General features: G+C 40.1%; 1 pseudogene; it reads right to left on the bottom strand.

Annotated features, from left to right (window-relative positions):
• Positions 1-2,429: 2,429 nt before the first annotated feature.
• Positions 2,430-22,899, bottom strand: part of LOC135204032 (peroxisomal acyl-coenzyme A oxidase 3-like) — a 194,932-nt pseudogene continuing 174,462 nt past the window's right edge.

The raw sequence follows: 22,899 nt of genomic DNA, 5'->3' as shown, positions 1-22,899 counted from the left end.
TTTACGTATATTTAAATAGGCTTATATTATTAGTATCAACAAAACATTTACTGGCATGAGTCAGAGGCCGTTTAATGAAACGAACACTTCTCTGTCCTTAACTCGGAGCGTCGGAAGATACCACTCTCTCTCTCTCTCTCTCTCTCTCTCTCTCTCTCTCTCTCTCTCTCTCTCTCTCTCTCTCTCTCTCTGATCAAATTACTGGATAATGTCTCTCTTTGGATACTTGGAATTTGCGTTGTAATCTAACCAGAAACTTTGTTTTGTTATTATTACTGGAAACAAGCAATGATTTTTTCATTATTTGCGCTTTTGGACTGTTATATGTAAACTTTGCGCACCGCAAGCTAGTATGTATTCATTCGCTCGGAAACTAGTTCCGCATATGAGGCGTCACTAAAAAACATCGAAAAATACGACATAAAAAGTGTCGAAAATCAATCCCATAAACCAAAATCAAAATTTTTGTTGTAATCTAACCAGAAAAAACTTATTTTTTACTAAAATACTGTGCTAAACTATAAAGGATTTTTATCATAGTATGCGTTTTTTAAAAGCGTCGTTAACTCGGAGCGTCGGAAGCGTCAGCGTCGTAACCTCGGAACAAGCGTCGTAACCCAGGACGGATTTTTCCCTTGAATATTTAAGAAAAGCATCGTAACCTCGGAACATCGTAAGCCGGAACCGTCGTAACCCGGGGACCACCTGTAAACATAATAAAATTTATAATAAGAAAATGAAATAATGTAAGCCCGTCAGAAGCCGGAGCCACCGTAAGGTCATTACCCTCAAGGGCTCCGGCTATCCTATTCCCGCCAAGAGGAGGGGAGGGGAATGACTAAGTGCGAGGTTAGAGCCCAGAGAGCCAAGGAGGGCCGAGCTCACCCGAGCCTGGTGGCCGACCGAGGCTGGGTAGAGCGAAGCTCCTCCCCTACTCTGGGTTGAGACTGGCTGAGTAGCGCCACCCGCACACTGTGGGCCCCCGTGGGGGCCTCCTTCACCCCCAAGAGAGAACTCGGATCGGTTGTCCGGGACAACATGAGCGAGATACCAACCCACCTGGGTGGGAGCTCTGGGGGGGGGAAGAAGGGAGAGCGGTAGCGTGGTGGCGACTACGCGATCGCTTGGACCCCTCACGGTTGGGTGTAGGGACCACGAGGTGAAGAAGGCCAGGCGAAAGGAAGGCCTATAGGCTGACCGAAGACGACTCACAACAGTGAGAAAAATTGAAATAAATTGAAATAAATTATGTACTAAACACGGGGGGAAAATGAAAAAATGAGATAGAGAGAGAAACGTCCTGGAAGGACCATGTACGACCAACCGGTAAGGGTGGTCAAAACTTGGTAACTCCGAGCAGCTGGCTTAGTGTCGTTACGAATATACGTAGGACAGGCACCCAGGGTAGGCTAGGACTAAAAGAGACTACCATAGACTCATAAGGCCTAACGAGGTAACCTAACCAAAAGAAACTACATGCATGAAACTGTAACATTAGGTTCCAGAAGAGCTACGAAACAGGAATACGTGCTCGAAAGAAACCCCCGTGAAAGCACATGATCGTCGAAAAAGCATCACCAATAATAATAAAAACACAATGATATTATAATACTGCTATAAAAAATTTGTGTTCACTAGGTATGGAAGACCACGTGAGACCCGAAATGAGGAGAGACAAAGGGGAACGCTGTAATGGCGGCTTGGGGCCGAAGCCGCATGGGGCGACGACTTAGAAAAACCTAAATAATTCGGTTAAAAAAAACCAAAGGCATTCCCTAAATGGTGTCAACCATAATAGCAGTACTACTTAACTTGGATGCAGAAGCAGATTGACGATCCATGGTGAAATAAAATTCCAAAAAGCGAGAAACACAACACAGCAAAAGAAAACACGTGTGCAGCGTAGTAGTGCTATCAAAGGAATGACGTCACAGGCGCTAGCTACACGGTAGGAGGTAGTGAGCCGTAGATCGGCTCCCCTATTCTTGAGGTTTTTTGATGTAGGAGAGGCTAATTGGAAAAGGACCCGTGGTAGTGGTTTCACTCGCCCCAGAAACCATACCGACGCCTTTTAATAAAGGTGAGCGAGCCAGAATATTCTGGCATTTCCAATTTAGCGGTTCTCTGGTATTATAACAATATTTTACCTTAGAAATAGGGCTAAAGGAACCTATTTCACGGAGCGACACTGCCAAGCCCAGAAAAAAACTGTACTTTTAACATGTTATAATTTCTTTATAGTGTTTTGTTGTTGGTAGCAATAATTACTTGAAAAGGAAAAGATTACAGGAAATATACAATGAAACATCTATCAAGTTAATTTGTAAAAGCCTAATTGTACCATCATAGAAGTTATCACTGTGAAATATGCATCAAAAGCATATAGAAATACATATACAAAATTTATAAAGGATGAATAGAATACGTACTTATACTACTAAAATGTTTATTTTTATCTTGAATAAAACATTTTTATATTTACATGATTATAAAATATAACATTTTACATACTTTAAAAATTTTCATTCTGAGTATATTTTTCCTATATCTGCAAGTAAATAAACTGTTAGTTGGAAACTGGCCCCTTTCCCACTTTTACTTTAGAGAATGGAATGATTAGTCAAGATCTAACATTTTCAACAGATTCCACTTGGTCAAGAAATCTATTTAAAATAATCTATAAAAAATAAAACATTGTCACCAAGAAATCTATAAAAAATAAAACATTTCTAGTCAGTGACTACACATGAAAATATGAGTAGAGAATGTGTTAAAATTTCCATAAATAGAATTTAAGAATATATATTTTAAGAAATTTAACAATCTTGTAAGGCACAAAATCACTGTATTATACACTTGTTACCTTAGAAAATACTTCAAGAATTGAAATATAATTTTTATTATTACCTTTAGTTTTGAAGTAACACTTGAAGGTAACTAACTGGTGTAAATATATCCTTTTTTTTTAAAATATATATTGAACTACAGTACCAACACTACTAAATTGTGACTAAAACACAGCACCAAGTTTGGATGTCCTCTCAAATTATCTTTTTACTACAGCTTTGATGAAGGGACATTGTATCTCATCTCTTTCCAGTGTTTTGGACGAGACATAGCACCAGGAGCAGAGAACATCATAGTTTTTAAATGCTGATAAACCTGTAATAATAAAGACATTGTAGTTATTATATAAAAAATAGAAAATAATGGTTCATAAATAATTACGGTAATAAAAAGGAAAAAAAAAAATTCATCCAAAATGAGATTCAACGAATAACCTGGTTTACAAGTGAGTATAATCATGATTATATGTCTATTTTTGTATTGATTACTGGATAAACAGTAGAATTAAACATTATACTGGATTTTTCTTTCCCCTTCTAGTATAACATTGCTGCATAGTGTGGTTTTTTCTTTACATAGTTTATAAACTATGATTTCATAAAAACTTAACCCTTAGCTGCTCCCCTGTGGAAAAACACCATTCTACCTTAATGGCTTGTGAGCTTAAAACTTTACTTTATCACTTGATATAGTAACTGGTTTTAATCTCAATCTGATACCAAACAATTAAAAGACAAAATTGTACGGTCAGAGTCATTCATGCAAGTTTACCAAGAAAAACTTGTTCTTAAAATATTTAAGAAATACGGAAATTTATAAATTCTCTTTCCCCCCATAGAAAAGTATACCTTTTAGGCATTTAACTGCCAGTATTTAAATCTACAGAAAATTTGCTTTTATGTTAATTACAGCAATTCGTCAATTACTAATTTTAATCTCTATGGTCAATTTAACTGATGCTCTCCTTCCTGCCTTCTTTATTTCACCTGCTCAGCTTGTAACCAAGCTGGTGCTACAAAGAATATACAGTCTGGGTACATGTTTTTTGCAAAGTCTGTCTTAGGTACAAGTGTTCAAGTCTGCAGAGGTGCATGCTCCATGAAATTAATAAATGAAGCGCCTCAGTGACGTGGTCGGTATGATATTGGCATGCCACTTCAGTGGCCATGAGTTTGAGGAGGGAGGAGATGTGTATTTCTGATGATAGTTCACTCTTCAACATAGTTTGGAAGTTGTGTAAAGCCGTTGGTCCCGTTGCTGAATATCCACTGGTTCCATGCAACATAAAAACACCATACAAACAAACAAACAATTAATAAATGAACCCTCAAATCAAGCTGGCAACTGTCTTGACCTTGTATTCACAGATGTGAATCGCCGAGCCGGTATTTCCGAAGTGTCCCATATGCCGGAGTGAGCGCCGAAGCGGAATTTTTTTTTTTTTTTAATCACAGCACGCTTAATTTTCAAGATTAAGAGTTCATTTTTGGCTCTTTTTTTTTTTTTTTGTCATTGCCTTAAGTTTAGTATGCAACCACCAGAAATGAAAAAAATATCATTATCATATATAAATTGGAATACAGGCGGCCCTTGGTTAGCGGCAGGTTCCGTTCCTGGCCGCCGACACTTGGTGATTTTCGACACTAAGCGATTTTGAAGCCTACGGCCACCGCGCACACCTCCTTTCGAAACTCTAGACCAGTCAAAGGCGCCGTAATCCCGCAATGGCGCAATAAGTAAAATTATATTTATGCAGTATAGTACTATAAGAATTTCCTGTACAGTACATTATAGCATTGTAAATACTGTAAAGTGAAAAAAAGCCCAGCTTTAATCCTTTGGGTGTCTAGAGTATGTAAAGATATAATAAAGTTTATACAGTGTACAGGTAGCTGCAGTGTTCAAATTACGATCATTAGTCTTACGATAGTCCGATTTTATGAGAGATCAAAATTACAATGGCCTAACTTTATCCGTCATCTAGTTACATAAGTTCAATAACAGCAAATGAGAATGATGAAAGTATGGTTTTGACGTTATACTCGTTGCGTGAACGTGTACAGCCATGAACAACCGAACGAGAAACACGACTTTTTCTAAGTACAACCGAACTGGATAACATCCGTTTGCTGTATTTCAATCATCGTACTACAGTACACTATTACCGGTAGTTGTTATAAATAGCGTTATGATAGAATAGAACTGAGATATCTTAATGTAATAACTTTATTCGCTATAAATCAAAAATTAATCGGAAAATATACGGTTAAATTTAAACCTAGTTATAACTGCAGCTGAGAAAAACTGTTCATGCTGCTAATGACTATTATCGTACATCAGCAACAAGGATAAAACTGCAGTAAACGTATGCCATCAAACACAACCTTAGACAAAATTGGGATAAAATCATTTTAATCAAAACTACTGTGCTTGAAAGAACACATTTTACTGTTGGTTTTCACGCCAATATAAGATAAATAACATAAAGTTTGTATTACAATGATATAAAGGATTATTGCGAATGGAATCACAATTTTTTACGCAATAAACATGCTGCCAACGTAATCTGTTAACGAAAAAACAAAAAGGAGTTCACATTCACAACGAGACATATTCAAGTAATATTTCCACCTAAAAACACGTATAAGGAAAAATAACTTTGTCTCATATAAGTCAAGTATATAGATATTCGTTTATGCTAACTAGAAGCAAGAGAATTCGCTCAGAATTGCGTTATGGTGAAACAAACTCGTATTCATCAGCTGATTTCAAACCACAACATTGGCCGCTCCGTGGAATACTGGCTTCAATTTGCCAGTAGTATTTTATAATACAATAATATGAGAATACATACAATATTCTTGGATACAGTGAAATAATGTATAACTTTTTTTAAAGGATTTATGGAAGAGATGCATAATTAATAAAATAACACCATGCATTTTTCAGAACAGTGGCGGACAAGAACGAACATGGAAAAACATCCCCTGACAACGTGGAGCATAGTTACAAAGGCTGCCTTAATTTGTATCTTATTATATGTACAAAAATGAAAATACCTTTACTTAATATATTTTCATACACATTTTAAACATAAAAGCATAATCATTTAAAAAATCGACACACCGATCCGCTAAATTTGCACTCTTTTTAACTCTATGTTTTCGGAAGAGCGGCAGCCGGCGGCATACAAGAACAAACATGAAAAACATTGTAGTCGATAACTTGAAGGGGCAGTTTCAAAAGCTGCCTTTTTATCATTTTATTCTGCACAGAAATAAAAATACCCTATTCGTAATACATTTTCATATACATTTTTAAAACAAAAGCAATAAACATTTATAAAATCGACACATCAATCGCTAATTTGCACTTTTTAAATCTATATTTTCGGAAGAGCAGCAAGCGGTGGCTCACAAGAAAGAACATGAAAAAACATCGTATTTGATAACGTGAAGGGCAGTTTCAAAAGCTGCCTATGTATCATATTTCTGTGCAGAAATAAAAATACCTTACACAAAATACATTTTCATACACTTTTTTAAACAAAAAGCATGAACATTTATAAATTGACACATCCATAGCTAAATTTGCACTTATGTAACTCGATATTTTCGGCATAAAACAAGCATCAAGGAGGCATATATTTTACCCTAATTACCTACGTAATGAACTCTCCATAAAATTTAATTTTGTTAATATAATTTGCATAACCTTTATGGTCTGAACGGCATTTCTACAAATGTATGAACTTGTTAACTGAAAATTGTGCCTTATTTTTTTAATGAATATTTTTTACGACAGCCATAAAACCGATTTGCCATTGAGCGATTGCGCCGTTAACCGCGGGCCGCCTGTATATGAAACAGCGCAACAAAAAATTTCATATATAATGGTATACAAATCGCACTGTGAGCAAACGGTTAAAGCTAATTAGTTAATTATTTTTGGTTGTATTGTACACTAAATTGCGATGATTTTGGTATATAACAAATTGTAAAACGATCAAGGCAACACAGAGAAAATATTATCACAATATGATGCATGAATTCGTAACGCTCTTGACGAAAATAAAAGTTTTAAAAAATTCACCATAAATCGAAATATTGTCCTAGAGACTTCCCGTTTGTTGCAAAATAAAGGTGATTGAATATTACTAGGCCATAAGTGTTGTAGCTTACAATTGCAGTTTTCGACCATTTCAGTCGAGTTAAAGTTGACCGAAGGTCGAATTTTTTCTATTTATCGTTATTTATATGAAATATTTCAAAACTGATAAAAGCTACAACCATGGGTTGTTTTTAGTTATATTCTACATGAAATTGTGCAAATTTCATATATAATACTTTATGTACGGCTAATATAAAAAGGTGCAAACATTCCAACACAGACATAAGGAAAAAGTTTTTTCATAAATTCACCATACACGTAAATCGAAATATTGTGCTAGACACGTCCAATTTGTTGCAAAAAAAAAAAAAAAAAAAACAAAAAAAAAAAAAAGTTAAATGATTGATTATTACTAGAATGTAATAGTTTTTGCTTACAATTGCGTTTTTTTATTTTTTACCATTTCTGTTGAATCAAAGTTGACCCAAGGTTGAAATTTTGGCACTTAACATAATTTACATGAAAATATTTCTAAATGATAAAAGCTACAACCATGGGTTGTTTTAGTTGAATTCTACATGAAATTGCACACATTTTCATATATAAAACTTTATGTACGGTGCAAACATTATGACTTTCGGACGAAAAAATTTCTGATTTTTTCGGAAGAGTTACTGCGCAGATGTAAGGAAAAAGTTTTTTTTTTAATTTCACCATAAATCAAAACATTGTGCTAGAGACTTCCAATTTGTTGCAAAATAAAGGTAAATGATTGAATATTACTAGAATGTAAGAGTTTTCACTTACAATTGCATTTTTCGACCATTTCGGTCGAGTCAAATTTGACCAGAGGTTGATATTTGGCACTTATCGTTATTTATATGAAAATATTTCAAAACTGATAAAAGCTACAACCATGGGGTTGTTTTTCATTATATTCTACATGAAATTGCGCACATTTCCATATATAAAAACTTTATGTAACGGCTTAATATAAAAACTCTGCAAACATTACGACAATCGAACGAAAAAATTTATGATTTTTTCGGAAGTAAGGAAAAAGTGTTTTTCATAAATTCACCATAAATCGAAATATTGTGCTAGAGATTCCAATTTGTTGTAAAATGAAGGTAAATGATTGAATATTACTAGAATATAAGATTTTAGTTACAATTGCGTTTTTCAAACTATTTCGGTAGAGTCAAAGATGACCGATGGTTGAAATTTTGGCACTTATTGTTGTTTATATGAAAATATTTCAAAACTGATAAAAGCTACAACCATGGGTTGTTTTTACTTGTATTCTACATGAAATTGCGCACATTTTCATATATAAAACTATGTAACAGCTAATATAAAATGGTGCAAAAATTATGTCAAAGTGACGAAATAATTTCCGAGATGTGTCACTGATGCTTTAGTGCGAGAAGAATGAAATTCGCACTTGCACGCCTGGGTAACGATTGTAAACAAAACAACAGCTTGATCCTTGGGAACCTCCCAGCATCCCTCAGGTAGCGTGATACAAAAGTTTTCGCCAAAATAGGTCTATAATTATTTTTCCGCAAATTTTTAAAAAACTTTTGCATCGACATTTCATACGTCAATTCGGCACCCAACAGACAATTATCGTCGACATTTAATACGTCCAATCGGCATTTAAGGGTTAAAACACTTTGAGTGTGGGTTGTAAATAGGCTTGACCTTCAACCTAGCCCTGCACCCTCTGGCACAGAACCTAACTCCTGAAGAGCTAGAATCTGACATGACGGCAACTAAATGCCACAACTAATTGCAGTCAGCCCAAATTGAAAGCAAACAACTAGCAAAAACACAAAGTGAGTACTTCACCAAAATACTACAGTCAAAAACTATCCAGCGATGAAGGCTGATAAATAAATGATTTACAAATTTTCAAATAATGTAAACAGCAATAATATCAATTCATTAAAGAAAATACTATAGTGAGTTAGTAAGATTTTTAGTCCAGTCTTTTAGTGCATAGAGACTTTGAGAGAGGGGTGATGTTGCAGCTGTCACAAATGTCAAGAACTGACACCAAGGGTAGGAAAATGTTGCCAATCTTTTTTAGTGGGGGGGGGGGGGGGGTTTTTTTTTTTTTTTTTTTTTTTTTAGTCTCTCTATAATACAGATGACATCTTGGGGTCAAAGGATATATTGAAATCTCTCATAGTTGTAATAAATGGTGAAGAATCAGAATGGGCAGATGTTCAAGTGGAGGTCCTCAGGGTTCTGTCCTTAGCCCCCTCTTATTTTTTATTTACATTATAATGACATTGATGTAGGCTTAACTAGCAGCATAGCCAATTTTGCAGATGACACCAAACTCGGTGTAAATGCAGCTGACCCAGATACTGTGGAAAGAGTAAGAAATTATTTAAATAAATAGGAGAGTGGTCAAAAAGATGGCAAATACTTTTTAACTGGACACGTGTAAAGTGTTACAAATAGGAACAAAGAACCCTCGTGCAAACTACATACTGCTTAGGAATGACATAAAAAGTGTAGAATAAGGAGAGGACCTTACAGTCATTATTACCAAGGACTTAAAATCCACAAAACTGCATAAAATCTGAAAAGAAGGAACATAAAATAGTGGGATACATAAAGAGGCAGTTCAAATACAGAAACAAGGAAATGGTGCTGCAACTCTACACATCCATAGTTAGACCTCTTGAATATGCAGTACAGTTTTGGTCACCAGCACTACCAAATGGACCATAAAATAATTAAGAAGGTGGGGTACAAGCAAGAGCCACAAAGCTAATAACATCCACAGTAATAGGTTACCAATGGTGATTAGAGAGCCTGAACAAGACGATTGTGAGGACAACTAATAGAAACATTCAAAATACTGAAAGGCATAACAAAAGTAGACAGTAACCTATTTACGTTAAACAAAAACCAGACAAAAAATATGGATGGAAACTAAATAACTGAAGAGATACAACACCATATCTCATTGCGGAACTTCTTTACATACAAGATATGTGACACATGGAAAATAACCTGACACCAGAAGTTGTGAAACAGCAACAGTGTTGGAAGAGTAAAAGAAAGCTAACTACAAAATCATTACGACACTGTGAATGCACAGTAAACCCTGCTCCTAGAGATGAGTAAGCACACGATCTTCTATGATGGACTAATAAGTCTGAGACATCCTCATCCTTTCTCTCTCTCTCTCTCTGCCTCTCTCTCTCTCTCTCTCTCTCTCTCTCTCTCTCTCTCTCTCTCTCTCTCTCTCTCTCTCTCCTCAGGGAAAGGCTCTCTTTAACTAATTAGTATTAACACATTTATCCATTGATAAATATTCACTAATTATTGTATTTTTGATGTTATTTTCATGATAAATACATTTTGATAAAAAAAATAATTTACTCATTTTCAAATACAGTTGACCCCTCGCGCTATTCGCAGTGGTTTTTCTAATTCATGGTTAAATGCACTTTTTGTGATACGACCATTTAAAAAATACCAAATTTGTAACTAATTTTGTATTTTTCATAACTAACAAACCTGAGGTCTTAACATTAGGATTTACTAGCGCCAAGCTGGAAACCGGTAGCAATTTAAAATTACACTTGTGAGATCCAGGACTATGGCCACTCTATACCCCTGTCATCGGGCATTATAGCCCGAATGTCCCACGATCCTGTGACCCATCAGTATTTTGCCTACCGCCTTTAAGATAAGACGTGTTACTGTCTATCTCATTTAAAGCCGGTTTTTCAGTTTGGGCAGAATCGGTCTGCAGCGACTTAGTTCATCCGCTAGGGCATTCAGCTTGCCCTGGATGAATCTTTTAGTAATCCTGGTGTGATTCCCCTGGGCCCAGACAAGATCCTTGGCTGTTTCATAAAGGAAGGAAGGTCACTGCTGCAAATGACTGGAGGCCCAAATTTCTACGAGTATATAAGATTAGGCTGGTGCTCAGAGAAGGAAGAAACATTCCTACTAAAAACCTTATTTCTGAAAGGCACCACTGAAGGTCGTCCTTAATTTTGGGCATGATGGTCACCATCCAGTCGCCTGAGTGAATGGATGACAGGACTGACTGGTTCACTTCCATTCTGAATTTCATTTTCTGAAGGAAGAAATTCAGAGCGCTGATGTCCAGGACAGGTCTCCAACCTCCCGATGACCTGGGGATGACAAACAGATGGTCGAAGAAACCTTCTGTGTTCACGACCTTGAACACCTCTACAGCTCTCTTCCTGAGAAGGGAAGAGGACCATGAAACTATAAACATGGAATGGACATGAGCGAAATCGCCGTGCAGCATGTTGCCATTGCAGATGGTGGAGAGAGCTTTGTATCACAATGTCGAACACCTCTACAGCTCTCTTCCTGAGAAGGGAAGAGACCATGGAACTATAAACATGGAATAGACATCCGCAAAATCGCTGTGTGCAGCATGCCACCATTGCAAAGGGTGGAGAGAGTTTTGTATCACAGTGTCCACCTTGCCATATTGGAGTGTAATCTCTTAATTTTTCCATGATAATATCTTAGTCATTATGACATTTGTTGCATTATGTTAAAGTAAATTTAGTAGTACACATTATTCAATCTAGTAATTTCTGTTTACATGATATCTGTTCTCGTAAGAAAACCCACTTCTCTTTATGTGGATTTCTTATCACCCCACTCTCTCCCTGCTACCAAGAGGGGTGTGTTGCTACTGAAAAGCATCCTATGCTATTGAATACCTACAGCATGGCTGTCTCACTCACTTGTACCTAGTCCGTTCTAGCTTATGATGGTATTCTCCCTAATACTGCCTGTAAGTAAAGAAGTAGGTACAAAATGTACGAAAAAAGTGAGCAGCCACCACTGGACCCAAGGAAAAAGTGTCCAAAGATCTATGGGCAACATCTTACACCAGCTTTCAAAATCTCCACAGCATTCACAGACATATTTTTCTTAAATGCCAAAGAGAGCTCAGGCCTCTGATGTCATAGGCTCTAGTTCTCTCAAGGTTATTTGACACTCCAGTCTCTGTCAAAACAATATTGTATTCTTGGACACTTCTTTCTTGACCCATCCTGTACTCACAAAAAGCCTTCGGCATCCCGGTCTGAGATGTGTAGTTCTTTTAAAGTAAACTCGTAGTACCCTGACAGGACATAACATTTCTTCAGGGTCGTCATCCACAAACTCTCCTAAAGAAGGTATTGAAAAGGAGACAAATCTGTCATCTACTACTGATGGTTTTTGAGTTTTGGCTACGAATTCTGGAATAATGCCTCTTGACTGCACTCAAAGAGCCCGAATCGATAGAAGACAACAACTGCACTTTCAAATGGACTCCTTTCCAACGACTGTCCACCACATCCTGGGATTTACAGACAACAGGCTGAGGGGGCAACTACCTGTGAGCAAACCACACCAACCTCCCTTGGACCTCTGGTATGCCTCCTCCCAGGATTAAGGGAATCTGACAGGGACCTTTGTCTACGAGCATTGGCGGAATGGGTAGCCACCTCCTCCATTGACACTGCACTTCCACCTACATCACTGGCACTCATCTTGTCCATAAGGACCTTAATGGATGTCCCTATTTGGGCCACAATGTTAACTAATTGACTGAATTTTTGGTCTATCCTAGCTCAAGGCTGGCGATGACATTAAGGTCATAAGTTTGGGAGCCAGGTAACAGAGTAGATGGAAAAGTTGGAGGGCTGGTAATGGAGGAACAAGCAGTCACAGGTGTAGACAGAAAAGGTACATCGACAAGCAGAACCCCCAGCTTTGGCTCTAGCAGCCACCTTTTCTCTTCCTGTCTCTTTGAAGTCTGGCAAGGTGTATGTAAATTCAAAGTTTTCCATTTCCCCTCATCACAGTACCAACACGCTTCACAAGTCAGATAAGATTTGCCCTTTACGATGACAAAAAATCATGTGCGCTGTACTGGGCTGACATCAGCCTGGTGTTGCAGCCTTTGCTGCAAAACCAGATACTAGCAGACTTGAGTCCAGCATGATTTAAAACATATCATAATCATGAAGAAGTCAAGTCAAAATCTTCCAAACTAATTGTAATTAGCATGAAAGCTACCAAAAGAATGAATCCTTCACCAGAACAGCCATTAAGACAACCAATGTTCAGTCATTGACCAGCAGAAACTAATTGAGCTCCTTAAGCTGAAAGGGGGTGGGCGGGGTTAGTTATCCGTACACTAAAAAACAACAGTACGCGCTACTGCGAATTTATCTGAATTTAAGCTGCCACAATATAATTAGAAACTAATAGCTATGTATTTAATAAAAATAAGCAATAATCTTTTTCTTTCACCATTTTCTCCAAAATTAGATTTTTGACAAAGTAAAGGAGCATACCTCCTCAAAGAAGACTGAACCTAATTAAAATGATATTGTTATTTTACAATAAAGTTTTGTACATACGTACTTACCTGGCAGATATATACTTAGCTTACGTCTCTGACATCCCGACAGAATTCAAAACTCGCGGCAACGCGACAGGTAGGTCAGGTGATCTACCCACCCGCCGCTGGGTGGCGGGTGTATGAACCAATCCACCTATTTCCAGTCATATTTTCTCTTCCACCTGTCTTCTGAGGGGAGGCTGGGAGGGCCATCAATCGTATATATCTGCCAGGTAAGTATGTACAAAACTTTATTGTCAAATAACAATATCATTTTTGTACATGAACTTTCCTGTCAGATATATACTTAGCTGATTGACACCCTTGGTGGAAGGAAAAAGACAGAGCTAACAAGGAAAAAGGGGAAACAACATCTGTTGTAGGATACTAACAATCCTTGGTTCTTACCTGATAAGGCTGAAGACTTCATAGGTACTGTCTATAAGTCTGCATAGCCTGAAGAGCTACAGCGAGGGCGTGACCTACAGCTGAAAAGACTCTTTGGGTCTACCGAAGGGATTTGATATCCGCTTACTCTGTAGAATCCAAGTCGGATCATGTCAACGGGGATTCGCCCTCTTAAATGACAGAGGCCTGACCACTACCAATGCAGGGAGCTCTAACACAAACCAGATCACCTAACCATTCTAATGTTAGTAGTACGAATAGAAAGAGATGCCTACCCGCATCCTCTTTCCAAAACAACCATAAAAACACAATACAAATAATAAGGGAAAAATTTATTTACAAAGGATGTGCTTCAGCTCCCTACCCCAGCACGAACTCCGCCGATACGTGCAGGCCTAACGCGAAGCACTTTTCATACGTAATCTTGACGTCTCTAAGGTAGTGGTTCGCGAATACTGAATTGCATCTCCAAAATGTAGCTTTCATCAGATTCTGGAGTGACATATCTTGCTGAAAGCCAAGGACGTAGCAATGGCTCTTACTCGGTGCGCTTGACTTTCAAAAGCTTGAACTGATCCTCACCACAAGCCATATGTGTTTCCTTCACTAGACTTCTAATAAAGAAGGACAAAGCATTTTTAGACAATGGTCTACTGGGATCCTTTACAGAGCACCATAGTCTGTCCTTAATGCCCTTAAGAGTCTTCTTCCGCTGGAGGTAGTATCTTAAAACTCGTCACAGGGCAAAGAGTCCTTTCAGCTCTTCCCCTACCAGGGGAGCTAAACCTGGAACCTCAAAACTCCTGGGCCAAGGATTTGAGGGGTTCTCGTTCTTGGCCAGAAAAGAAGGAAGGAAGGAACAAATCACGGAATCTCCTTTGAAACCTACCCTTCCTTCTAGAGCATGAAGCTCGCTAACTCTCTTGGCAGATGCTAAAGCCAAAAGAAACAGAGCCTTCTTCGTAAGATCTTTGAAAGAGGCTGACTGGGGTGGTTCAAACTTCGAGGACCTCAGGAAACGAAGAACCACATCCAAATTCCAGCTTGGAATTTCAATCGAGGCTTTCTTGCAAGTTTTCAAAAGATCTTAGCAGATCATGTAGATCTTCGTTGTCAGAGATATCCAAGTTTCTGTGTCTAAACACTGCTACTAACATGCTTCGATATCCTTTGATGGTCGAAACTGCAAGACCGCATTTTTCCCTGAGAAATACCAGGAAATCTGCGATTTGGGTCACAGAGGTACTGGAAGAGGAAAGCTTCTGGTTTCTGCACCAACGGCGAAAGACGTCCCACTTCGACTGGTAGACTCTAAGGGTAGAGGGCCTTCTCGCTGAGGCGATAGCCTTAGCAGCCTTTGCTGAAAACCCCTTCGCTCTGACAAGACTTTTGACAGTCGAAAGCCAGTCAGACTGAGAGCGGGGAGGTTTTTGTGATACCTGTCGAAGTGGGGCTGTCTGAGCAGATCTACTCTTTGTGGAAGAGCTCTTGGAAAGTCCACTAACCATTCCAGTACCTCTGTGAACCAATCTTGGGCCGGCCAGAATGGAGCTACCAGCGTCATCCTTGTCGCTTCCGAGGCCGCAAACTTCCTGAGGGTTTGACCCAGAATCTTGAATGGAGGAAAAGCATAGACATCCAGACCTCTCCAGTCTAGAAGGAAAGCATCCACTGACACTGCTCCTGGGTCTGAGATTGGGGAGCAGTAGAGGTCTATCCTCGCGTTCTTTGCTGTCGCGAATAGGTCGATATGAGGTCTGCCCCATAACCTCCACAGGCCTTGGCAAACTTCCGAGTGCAGAGTCCACTCCGAAGGGAGCACTTGATTCTTCCTGCTGAGGAGGTCGGCCCTGACATTCCTTTCTCCCTGTACGAACCTGGTGAGGAGAACGATCTTCCTTGCCTGAGACCACAACAGCAGGTCCTTTGCTGTTTCGTACAGGGAGGAGTGTGTCCCCCTCTGCTTTCTTATGTAAGCCAAAAGGCGTGGTGTTGTCCCGAGTTGACCTGAACTATAGTATTTCGGACGTGGGGCTCGAAAGCTTTTAACGCCAACCACACTGCCATCAACTCTTTGTTGTTGATGTGCCAGGACACCTGTTCCCCCTCCCAGGTGCCTGACACTTCTCTTGACCCTAGGGTCGCACCCCAACCCGTCTCCGATGCGTCGGAAAACAAGATCTGGTTTGGGTTCGGCATGTGTAGAGACAGACCTTCTGCAAAATGGAGGGGGTCTGCCCACCACAGAAGGTCCTTCTTGATTCCTTTTGTTATCTTGAAGGGGAAGTCCAAATCTTGCAAGAGACGCCTCCAATTCTGGTAAAGGAAGAATTGGAGAGGTCTGAGATGCAACCTTCCTAGAGAAACGAATTGCTCCAGCGAGGAGAGTGCCCCACAGACTCATCCACTCCCTCGCTGTGCATGCATCTTTCTCTAGGAAGGTCGTTAGTTTCTCGCGGCAACAAGCAATCCTCTCTGGAGACGGATATGCCCGAAAATCCGGAGAAACCATCCGAATCCCCAGATATATCCGCTCTTGACTGGGGATTAACTGTGACTTCTGGAAGTTCACCAGAAGTCCTAGCAAACTTGCCAAAGTAAGTGTCTTCTGAAGGTCCTCCAGACATCGTTCTTGTGAGCTTGCTCTGATCAGCCAATCGTCGAGATAGAGCGACAGCCTCACTCCCTCCAAATGTAGCCACTGAGCTACATTCTTCATTAAACCTGTGAAAACTTGAGGGGCTGTCAAGAGGCCGAAGCACAAGGCCCTGAATTGATAGCTCTTCCTTCCCATCATGAATCTGAGAAACTTCCATGAAGAAGGATGGATAGGCACATGGAAGTAAGCGTCCTGAAGATCTAGGGACACCATCCAGTCCCCTGGACGAAGAGCCGCCAACACTGAAGAAGTCGTCTCCATAACGAACTTCCTCTTTTCCACGAAGACATTCAGGGCGCTTACATCCAGAACCGGTCTCCATCCTCCTGAGCTCTTGGGAACTAGGAACAGTCTGTTGTAAAAACCCGCAGAATGAGGATCTTTCACTAGTTCTATCGCCTCCTTCTCCAACATAAGATCTACTGCTAGAGAAAGGGCTTGATTCATGATGGGGTCCTTGTACTTGGCTACCAACTCCCTCGGAGTCGTCGTCAACGGAGGTCTTGATAAGAAGGGGATGAGGTAGCCTTTGCGGACAATCGAGAGTGACCAGTTGTCCGCTCCTTTCTGGGCCCAGACGTCGGCAAACTTCAGTAGTCTGGCACCCACTGATGTCTGGAGAACTTGACACTACTTCTTCCCTCTGATTGATCTAGAGAAGGTCTTCCCTCGTTTAGCGGGTCTAGATCCTCTAGAAGAAGCAGCTCTGGCAGGAGGGACTCCTCGAAAGGGCTCCTGCCTAACGGGAGTCTCTTTCTTGATTTTAGCCTGGAAAGAAGAGCGAGGCTTCCTAGTAGACTGGGCTAGCATGTCCTGAGTAGCCTTCGCTGAAAGAGCACTAGCAACATCTTGAACTATCTTCTTAGGGAATAGTTGAGGAGAGAGCTGAGAATAAAGGAGAGAGGCTCTCTGAGCGTGAGATACTGATTTCGTCAGGAACGAACAGTATACAGATCTTTTCTTAATTACTCCTGCTCCGAAAAGGGAAGCGACTTCGCTCGATCCATCTCTCACAGCCTTGTCCATACACGTGAGAACACTGTTGAGATCCTCAGGTGAAAGGGAATCCGGGGTCTGCGTCTTTTTGGCCAACACGCCCAAAGACCAGTCAAGGAAGTTGAATACTTCCAAGACTCGGAACATTCCCTTCAACAGGTGGTCAAGCTCATTCATCCCCCATGTCGTCTTGGCAGACATGAGGGCAGAGCGTCAAGAGGAATCCACCCTCTCGACGCTCTGCCCTCATGTCTGCCAAGACGACATGGGGGATGAATGAGCTTGACCACCTGTTGAAGGGAATGTTCCGAGTCTTGGAAGTATTCAACTTCCTTGACTGGTCTTTGGGCGTGTTGGCCAAAAAGACGCAGACCCCGGATTCCCTTTCAGTGAAGAGAAGTCCGAGTCTGCCGATGAGGGAAGAACAAGGCCCAAGGGTTCTCCAGATTCATACCAGAACCCTAGCTTTCCAGTAAGCTTAGAAGGAGGGAAAGAGAACACCGTCTTCCCTTTCTCTTCCTTCGAAAGAAGCCACTCGCCAAAACCTCTAAGCGCCTTCTTCATAGAGATTGCAGGTTTCATCCTAACACAGGATGAAACCTTCGAAGTTTTCGAGGTCGAAAAAAGCGAGAGAGGTGAAGGAGGGGCGACAGGAGAAAGGGCGTCTCCGAATTCCTGAAGCAACAGGTCCGTTAAGCGCTTGTAAGAGGAACCAGAGGAATCTTTAGGGATTTCTTCTTCCGAGGGATCCTGTTCTTCTTCAGCTGAAGATCCTTCACGATCCTTACGAGGATAGGCAGTCTTGTCCTCAGCAGAGTGTCCATCTTTGGAAGAACGTCTGTAAGACGACTGACATATAACAGGAGAAGTCAAAATTTCCGTTGAACGTCTGCCTGCAAAATCCTTCTTGGCGCCTAACGAACGCAGGGCGAAAATCAGGCGAAGAGCGCCTACTAGGCGAAATGCGTCTATCAGGCTCATGGCGCCTGTCTAAAGGAGAGCGGCTGCCTGCATAGAGTGCCTGCCATGCGAAGAACGCCTATCAGGCTCTTGGCGCCTGAGAGAAGAGCGAATCTCTGGCGACAAGCGCCTACCAGGTGAAAGGCGTCTGACAGACTCCCAGCGCCTAACTCGAGGAGAGCGAAAATCAGGAGAAGAGCGCCCTGGCAGGAGAGCGCGTCTACCCAGGCTCTTGGCGCCTGCTAAGCGAAGGGCGGAAGTCGGGGAGAAGAAGCGCCTGTTAGCGAACAGCGCCTGTCCGTCGAAGGCGCCTGGTCACAGGAGAGTGGAAGCTGGAAGGAGAGCGGCTACCAGGAGAAAAACGCCTACCAGGCTCCTGGCGTCTGCCAAAGGGAGAGATCCTGTCTCGAGACGAGCGCCTGTCGGGGGAGGATCGTCTACGGGAAGCCTGCCCCTCGTCCAACTGAGAAACGATGCCCGCAGGAGAGCGCCTGTCCGTTGAAGAGCGCCTCGTATTACGATCCAATCCTGGAGAGAGGGCGGTTACTGACGAATAGCGTAAACCTGGAGAAGAGCGCCTGGACTTCTTTACCGGGAGCGATACGTCCTTCCTACGACGAGAAGTCACAGTCAAGGAGTCAGCCAGAGCCGTAATCTGCGCCTGCAGACTAGCCAAAATACGCACAGGAGATTTCCCAAAGTCCTTAACGGGAGAAGCAGCTCGATTCTTACAGGAGAACGAAACTCCAACGAAATCCTCGGTTTCTTCACTTCCAATCCAAGATCTTCCGAAAAAACTTCAGGGCTGGAGGGAAGAGCGGAAGAAGCCTGCCAGGCTCTCTTCGACGGCCGAGAAGCTTCCGAGGAGCTCCAACCACGCTTAGGCGAAGGCGAAGGCGAAGACGAGAAGCATTGCCGTAAGACTTCTCTCTTGGCGCTATCCAAGGTAGCCTGGGAGCGAACATCAGGCGCTACCGAGGGGACGCCTGACCGGTGGGGATTCTCCCTAACCTTCCTGCGGCTTTCGACTTTCCTCCTCCACTGGGTCTGGGAGTCTGGAAGAGGTCTAGGCCTAGAAGCATTAGGGAGCCGATCAGACGCACCCTCCACGCACTGGGATCACTGCACATATCACTATCATCTTACTTCTAGCGCTTTAATCTTCAACTCCATGCTGCGAATAGTGGCTCTCATATTGTCCACTTCCGAAGGCGCATCTTCGGGTTCGATGGCAGGGAGCAGGGGCTGAAACTGGTAAGGAGTTACGTCTACAACAGGGTTATCGACTTCAAACTCGCTAGCGCGAGACCTACTAGAACTCCTAGATGAAGCTTTCCTAACCTTGTCTTTTTCAAGCTTTCTAAATAAGACGAAAGCGCCTTCCATTCTTCTTCATTCAAATTACCACTTCTCTACAAGGGTTAATAAATGAGGCAGTCATTCCCCCTACACTTCATGCTACTGTGTGAGGGTCTACTGCAGCTTTCGGTAGCCTCACCTTACAATCGCTAACAGAACAAACTCTGAACATAGTTGATTTCTTAATCTCTAAAATCAGACATAATGAAATCCAAGAACAATCTAAAGAATAATAAAAAAAAAAACGGTCCACAAATCGCGAATGCCAAGCCAAAGAGCAGGTACTTCACCAAAAGTCCGATGAAACAATCCAGGGCAAGTGAAACGAGTAAGAATCCAAAATCGAGGAGGTATCGACAACAGATGTAGTCGACACCGGCGACAGAAAAAATATGACTGGAAAGGTGGATTGGTTCATACACCCGCCACCCAGCGGCGGGTAGGGTAGATCACCCGACCTCCTGTCGCGATTGCGCGAGTTTTGAATTCTGTCGTGACGTCAGAGACTAAGCTAAGTATATTATCTGACAGGAAAGTTCATGTACAAAATTAAAATTTTCACAGCACCTAGTATAACTACAGTAGCTCACCGAAAGAATGGATTATAGCGTCCCAACCCAACCCCACTATAAAAGAAACTCATGTTTCATTGTATATATCTGTGAATGCATGTTTTTGCTATAAAATCCAGGCATATTTATACCCTGTACCCCTTAAACTACTGTAGATGCTTATAACTGACCTATTTTTAACAGTTCACTGCCTAATTTGATAGTTTCTGCTAACAAAATATACAAAAATTAATCATTCTAAAACAATTAAAATCATTTCAAACAGAAATTCACCACAAACCATCTAAAAACCAAGAGTATTCTTTTAGCAACTACCATGCACCCTTGTGTAAGACATCCTATTTTACAAGGATATTTAGTGGAAAAATGAGAATACATATAAGGTATATTATTGGATGCAGTGAAGTTGAGTATAACTTTTAAAAGAGCCATGGAAAAGATGCATATTCGTTATGTTTATATTTTATATAACGTTACAAATAGTGAATATTACATATTCAACGCTATCTCCGGAGGCAAAAAGCCCTCAAATTAATACTATTTCCATTTTGCACTGATATGTCTGAAGTACAAATATACCACGGTCCATTATGTGAGTGTGCTACTGTATATAATCTTTTATTTAGCATGGGAAAAACATTTTTAAGTGCAACTTTTTTGTATATGATTTATTACAAATGATGTCAAGTCTCTTTTCAACTGCAAAATCTATAAACTTAAGGGGTCAAATTTTTTTATTCCCTAATGCAGATATTATCAGTATCAGTTGTGTAACAAGTGGTAAAAATTTCAAGCAAATCCTTCCAATCCTAAGGTAGCTATGGTTACCTACGTTGTAATGAGGCCTTGTGGCAGTGCTAAAACCCGTTAATTTCAAGCATTTTTCCTTTTTATGGATGTAAAACCTTTTCAAACTGAAATTTGTGAAACTTTACCTCTCCATCTGCATTTCCAAGAGCAGACCGTAGGATGAAGTCAGGGGGCAAAGGCATCCACCAAAGCAACAGCATCCTTCAAACATTTCAGCACACCTCTCTTTATGTGTGATGAACCATGGAAACAATGTTCCATCTTTAACAAGGCCACCTGAGTAAAAAACAAAAGAATATTCTATAGTCATGCATTAAGAAAAGAAAAATGCATAACTATGACATCCCTGATAGAGGGCTGCAGCCTTTCAAAAACAAGTAAGAAACTATCTGAAATTAAATTCTTAACACAAATATGAAGTTAGTACGTATAAATCTTGAAATATGCTGTATCTCTATGCTTGTAAGCACTGAAGTAAATGAAGATGATAAAAAAAGCCAAATAAACGAGGATGATGATAACAAAGCCAAAAAACTAGGACAGAATTGAATTTAGCATTTCTTATGAGTGACATTTTACAATCTCAAAAGTATTTACATATTTCTGATAAATAGACAGGTTTCTTAAACACTAATGAATCTTATAGTAAATTACAAAAAACAGAATCCATTATGGGATTATAAAGAATGCCCGAAAGTAATTTTGTCCTGTTAAACTTTAAACTGTAGATAACACTCAGGCTAATACTTTTTCTGATCCAGGACTAAATTTGCTTTAAAACTCAAAGTTTTTCTGTCATGACCACAATTATTCACATTACTTTTTTAACATTATTTATTGGCAGAATTTTTATACAAAAATTATTACTTTTAAATGATTTTGTTTTTCCTTTGTTCTGCATCTGCTTTAATCCACCCTTGCCTGTTATTTTTTTTTTTATTATTTTCACCAATCTTCCCAGGGGTTTTTACATCAATACTGTTGTGTACCTCTATCTTAATGTTTAGGTAGTGTAGTTGGTTAACTTATCTATAATTTTGCAATTTCAGAGTCAATCACCCAAGCATTATAAGGAATTTACATATTAAAGCCATTACAGCATTATCACAGCAAGAAGTACACAAAACATAAGCTTATCTTGCCTTTATTCAGGTTCATTAAAATTTATTTTTCTAATTCTAACCTTTCCACAACAGTATGTAAATTCTTCCCCTTCCCTTTGACCAAACCATGGCCGCATGAAAAAATGCACCCTAAATAAAAAAGAAACCATGATTGTTTTTTTTAGGCAAACAACAGTTTATTAATCTATATCTATCCATGACACCAAAAGCCCACTTTTTATAATAAATCTGGTGTTTAAATGGAATGATTAGCAAATCCTGTTAGAATGAGAAGTTACAATTGTTATGGCAAGAAACATTTGCTTTAGAGGGAAGTACATACAGAATTATAAAAACTATTAAAACCATGCTTGTTATTACAAATCCATTGGTACAATTGTTATGGCAAGAAACATTTGCTTAAGAGGGAAGTACAGAATAATAAAAACTATTAAAACCATACTTGTTATTACAAATCCATTAATTAAAAATAACCTTTAACTGTGGAAAATTCATTTAAGTACACAAAGCAAAGCAATCCAAAGAAAGGTACCAGTGTGCATGCCTAGTCAGCTCCCCTGTACACGAAATAATGCTGACTTTATTGCTCTGTGTCCCTGCACAGAAAATGGACAGTCTGCTGTTTTCTCTAGGATTATTACTGTA

Source organism: Macrobrachium nipponense, chromosome 44, assembly GCF_015104395.2.
Source record: "Macrobrachium nipponense isolate FS-2020 chromosome 44, ASM1510439v2, whole genome shotgun sequence".
Taxonomy (NCBI): domain Eukaryota; kingdom Metazoa; phylum Arthropoda; class Malacostraca; order Decapoda; family Palaemonidae; genus Macrobrachium; species Macrobrachium nipponense.
The sequence above is the reverse complement of the archived record's forward strand: the minus strand, read 5'-3'. Positions and strand labels throughout refer to the sequence as shown.